This window comes from Durio zibethinus, chromosome 4, assembly GCF_047325235.1.
Source record: "Durio zibethinus cultivar Kanyao isolate XHJ-2024 chromosome 4, ASM4732523v1, whole genome shotgun sequence".
In the NCBI taxonomy this organism is placed as follows: Eukaryota; Viridiplantae; Streptophyta; class Magnoliopsida; order Malvales; family Malvaceae; genus Durio; species Durio zibethinus.
Window position 1 is genome coordinate 10,770,337 of NC_143165.1, and position 6,120 is coordinate 10,776,456.

At 28.2% G+C, this 6,120-nt stretch overlaps 1 pseudogene; it reads right to left on the minus strand.

Annotated features, from left to right (window-relative positions):
• Positions 1-267: 267 nt before the first annotated feature.
• On the minus strand, positions 268-1,738 carry LOC111288839 (uncharacterized; annotated as a pseudogene).
• Positions 1,739-6,120: the final 4,382 nt, after the last annotated feature.

A 6,120-nucleotide genomic window follows, 5' to 3' on the forward strand; every position in this document is an offset into this window, starting at 1 on the left:
TTTAAGGTCATAACCGTCCAGGGATCATTTAGCTCTTTCGCCTAGTTTAGGATCTAAAACATTTTACAGAATCTATCTGATTCAACTAAAACACTCTACAAAATGTGAGCTAGCCCAGAACCTGCTAGTAAAATGGCTGTTGAATTGGACCCTCGAAACCTGTGAATGCTTGTTGGAATCATGTTTTTCTTTATCTCCATGCTAAGTTTCTCAAAATCTAATGGCTAGGTCTTCAGTGCAAGATGCTTGGGTTTCCCTCTTGTTTTTCGAACAGCCTTGAAGAGGAGTGCAGTGTATCAGACTATGTCAAACCTCAGGGCATAATAGATTAGTCAAATGGAAATAAAATTCTAGTTCAAAATTATTATACCTTCAGCAGCTCAGTCATCTTTCCAGTTCAAAAATTTTCCAAATGTTTGAGCACAGAAAAAGAATGAGCAGGCTGTACAGTTTGCATTGGTTCAATAGAGAGTGGCTGATCATCTTCTAGGTTGTGTCCAGAATCTTTGACCAACAAATTACCACCTTGAGCCTCCGATGGTTGTGGCGGTACTTGAGTTCTTTTCATGACTACAGTTAATAGTTTCTCAAAAGGCATGCCAGTCATTGATATGGCTTCTGTCTCCAGAAAAAACTCTGTTGCGGGTTGATTATATGAAACAGTTTCACTTTGTATGCCTTTTGGCATGCTGTGGTTACTACTTAGAGATTGAGTAGGAAATATTTTATTTCTAACTGTTGGCATCTGGCTGGTTGGTTTTCCTTCATTTGATGTATCAGCAGCTTCAGACACTTGTTTGCCTTTAGAGGCCACCAAATGAGCTGGTTGGCTTGCAACCAAAGATGGTTGGTTGGAAACTGATTCGCGGTTTGATAAATTAGCAGTTTGGAGCACAACAGGCACCACAATGCCTCTGATCATTAACGGAGAAGCAAATTGTGTTGACACCGACTGCACATGTTTGCTTTTTAAGCCTTCAAGATTTGAAAACCAGGCTGGAGGCACCTGGTTGACAACAGCTGATTCATTGAATGAATGAGCAGATCCGTTTCTACGAGAATTGACATGCTGCTCATTCCTCTCCCTTGGGAAGGAAATCTCATTTCTTCTGATCATTTGAACATTTGGTGCCACATCATTCTCAGCTGAAACAGGAACAAAATGGCCAGGCTTGAAAACCACACCCCTTAAAGTGGTGTCAGAGTTGCCAACCCTAACAGTGAGCAAATATCCTGCAACAAAAGCTGCCTCAATAATACTATAAACAGAATGACCCACCATTATATCATTTGCATCATTGATTGAATTTGCTTGACGGGGTTGATTTCCGTTCACCCCTTCAAATCCAGGTCGGATACGGGTATTCCCTGCATAGTTCAGATTTGGATTCTCCCCCTGTTTTAGATTATATTTCGAAAGTTTCCTTGGGTGACCACGTCTGCACTTCAGCGGAACCTCTGCTGATGCATCAGATTTATTCTCTTGGTCATTGTCTTGATCCATCACAAATTTGCAGCAAAGAAATTGCTTTTTCCACAGATCTTAATACTGTTTCTTTCCTGGAAGACAAAGGGGCAGGTACATTATAGCCTATACAACCAAGCTGGTAGAAAGCACAACCGTGTTTAACAAACATATCAAAAGGAAAATATTCAACTTCATAAATCATCAAGCAAGAATGTTGCCTTCTCAACACCACTGCAGGTCATTAAGGCCATGTTGAACACCCTTCCTCTTTAGGAATATCCCAGCCAACAATCATGTATCTTAATTAGTGAAGCTATCGAGCTATTGCCGGAAAAATGGGGCAGTCACAATCATGTTCTTATCAAACATAGGTAATGTGGCCATCAATAATACTCATTCAACATGTATAAATCCAGCAAAGCAACATGACCCAAAATCATGGCCAACAGGTTGAATTAGCTAGTTACAATAGGAATTAAAACCAAGAAATCATGGCTGAACATATTTCAATACAAATCTATCTGTTTGTGTTCCTAAGAAAAAAAAAATAGCCTCTAATTTTTTTCCCAACAATGAAAGAATCACTTCGAATTTCCATAAAAAATCTGAAAATTGTTCCAACAATTCAAACTTTCGGCGACTAAAACGGCATATTTTGATAAAAACAACACGATAGATCTCCCCCAGCCTTGGATTCATTGAAGACTAAAGATAATCCCCCCCCCACATTAACATGTTTCTTTTCTGGGATTTATGAACACTGATTTCATACAGAATTAATAATAATAAAGCTTCATCCAATATTTTCTATACAACTGAAACAGAGAACTCACCTCATGCATGCAATCTATGAGACAAGCTGTACATTAATTTACTAACAAAACTAAATCATAATTACAAAATAATAATAAAAAAGAGCCTTTGTTCAATAATAACAACAAATTGTAAACATGCAATACATGCATAGTGACAGTAACATAGAGGAAATCAAAGAGAAAAAATGTTGGATAAAGAACCCAACAAAAGCCTAACATCTGAGCCAGAAGAGTAATAAAAGCACTACAAAAACCATTGAAACCAAAATTTCCAATGATAATAAATAAAAATTCAATAAATTACTGGTAAGAAAAGTGAAAAGAGTAGACCTTTTCACAGCATTGTCAACAACTTTAATCAAAAGGAGAGTCCTGTAACAAGCAATAATAAAGCATATATTAATAAAAAAAATGAAAACTCATAGATGTTCAGATTTTCAGTCTTTTACCAAAATATTTTAGAGTCCAAATAAACTTCCAAATACGCTAAAGATAATATGCACAAGAATTGTATGAAATGCTTTCGTACTTTAATTGAAGTACTCATTGACAAATTGAACAAATTCAATATTAAAAAAGTAAATATAAAATTTTTTTGTTTTAAAAAATTATAACACATAATTTTTATGTAAAATATGATATAGATATATTAATATTAATATTTTATATAATACAAATACATAAATTATCAAATCTAATTTACATCTTTTAAGACCCATGCATTCTTCTTGCTATTACACTGTTATTTATTGATTGAATAATTTAGGGAAAAAAAGAAAAGAAAAGTGAAGCGAAACTCCATAAGAGAAGGATGATTGAGCCCTTGTCTTTCACTAATTCTTTCATCTTTCTAATTTAACGAACATTAGAAGATTTACTTCAAAGAACTGTTCATAAATTTTGCACCTCAAATTCAAAGATTTCAGGTGTATACTCCAAAATTAGATAAAAGAGAATTTATGAAAGAATTTTTTATTAAAATAATTGGAATTGATACTTTAAATTAGTTTTCATAGATAATATGAGAATATTTATATAGCACATATCTCAATCTCATTAGAAATAATTAGAAATAATTAAATCTCAATTTGTGTTGATGAAATTGTTTTCCACGTCTCGTTCTAATTAAGTTTGAAGCATGCAGATATGGCTATAATTAATATTTAATTAGTTAACCATGGAGTTAGCTTAGTAGCAAACTACCATAAGTAGAACTGTCTCTGTCTTTGCAAAGAACAGAGTTCCATTTAGAGTGGATGAAATAATTTTTTGAAATTAATTTCGTATAATTTAAGAAAAGAAAGAATTAACTTAGTTCACCATTCATTGGTTTTACGATTTCAATGGTTTCATGAAAATCCCCTCCCCAACCGTGAGTCCATGTATTTTAAGAAGGAAAAATAGTAAATGGTTTGAGATTTGGAGTTGGGGAATTTTTCTTTGTGTGAAAACTTCATGTACATCTATAAATTATCAAGCAATTCTTATCTAAGAAAATAATAGAAAATTTTACTCTAAGATTTTAATTTTGATAAATTACTATAAATAGTGGAGTTTCACCGCATATCAGCTAAGATAATCTAATTTAAAAAATATAATCTGTAGTAATTTTTTTTCAATTAAAAATTAGGTTTATATTTTTAGAAACGTAGTTTTTGCAAATTATTTTTTTAAACATCAATTAAAGATTGTGTTCTTAATTGTATTTTGTTTCAATTAGATATTATGTTTTTTATTTTATCATATATATATATATTCTTTTTTTGAAAAAAAATATATTTTTTTGATCATAATAAACTAACTTATTTTTAATATTATAAAAATAAAAACCTTTTTATATTTTAATTGTTTAATAGCTGTCACATGTTTAATTTTAATAATATAATAGTAATTAAAATAATTATCACGTGTTATTCACATGTAAAAAAAATTATTATAATAAAAATCTTTTATTAAGTAATTTAATTTTTTTTGAACCAAATATAAAAATTTAGTATTTGAATAACATAAAAAATAATTTATTATTGAAAATTTACACTTATTCAAAAATCATTTTTTCTGTTAAAATTTAAAATTTCGTAAATAAAATTCTCTTTTATAAAAATATAAATAGACTTTAGCTAGCTCTCTTCCACTAAAATTTGAATAACAAAAAAGGGTAATAATTATAACAAAAGAGAATCCAAGAAAATTGCGTGACATTCGGCTCTCAAGTTATTTAAAAGGGAATTTAAAAATTGGATTCGAATGAAACAAGAAGTTAGTGTCAAAATTAATGCTACACAGTTTAATATTTGAAATTGAGGGTGGCATTTCGTTAAAGCTAAAGATCAAACAACGTGGAAATGTGGATTTCAAGATAAGGGAATATGTTAGGGTGAGGGGGTGGTCCCCGATGCAGACCAAATACAAGCTCTTGCTCCCCTCGTAAGTCGTAATTGGTTGTTGTCTCTCATTCGTTTATTTTTAGGGACGTGAAAGACTAGGATACAGGTAAAGATAAAAATATTTGTTATTTTTATTTATATATTTATATATTATATTTATTTTCATATTTATATTTAATAAAATTTTAAATTTATTTTATTTTTATAAATATTTAATAAATATGAGTAATTTTTATTTTTATAATCTTTAAAAAAATAAAAAAATATTTTTTTATTTTTAATTTGTATTTATAGATAATTTTTAATAAATATCTATTAATATATTTTTTAATAAAAATATATTTATTTTAATTAATTTAAAATAATATTTTATATTATTTAATAAAAAATTTATTTATTAATTATATATAAATAAGTATAAAATATAAAAATGAAGCAAGTGTTATATTATTTTTTCCATACTTGTTTTCATATTCGTATTTTATAAAAATTTAAAGTTATATTTATTTTTATTTATATAATATAATATTTATTTTTTATTTTCGTTCAGATAAAAAATTAAAATTTTTTATTAAATATGAATAAAATTGAGATCTTATGCCTCTTAAAAGCATCGCGTCATAAAACCACTGTTTGCGCCGTGAATGATAAGGAAAAAACCTTTTTTTTTTTAGAAACACTAAAAAAGATTACACCAACAAAGAAACAAACAAAAATTTAACAAACCTGTTAGGGACCGTTAAAGCGCACGTGACCTGCATGTGCGGTCAATTTGTTGCTAATCCATGTGCCATTGCACTTTTATTTACTGGTTAAATAATTTAGGAAAAGAAGTAGATGCTTGGCCCCTTCTCTTGCTGTCTTTCACAAGGATTTGAATAAGAAAAATGGTAATGACAATGCAGAAAAACTAATACGTTTCTAATGTTTTTTATTTTGATGTTGATTTCAATTTTTAAAATTAATTCATTCATATTTTTTCACAAAATTTTGAAATTATATTTTAAAAAATATTTGATAAATTAATAGTAAAATCTTTTAATTTTACAAATTAAATTAAAATGATAATATATATTTTTTAAATTAAATTTTTTAAATATACAAAAGATGTGTTATTTTGTTTATAAAATTAAAAATTTTACTATTAATGTATTTAATAAAATTTTGTATATTTTTTATACAACTCTTCAAATAATTTTTTAGATTTTTTTAATTTATGAAACAATTAATAAAATTATCCATAAATATCAAATTATGAAATTTGTCTCTTTATTTTAATTAAAATGAAGATTTAATTTGTTCGGCATTAAATCTTGTTTCGCATGTTGCATAATTTATCACTTATATTAATAGAATATTTTGAAAATATTTTTATTTTATTATTTTTATTTAAAAATTAATAAATTAAAAATCCAATGACAGTTTAATATTAAACCGTAATATAGTGATA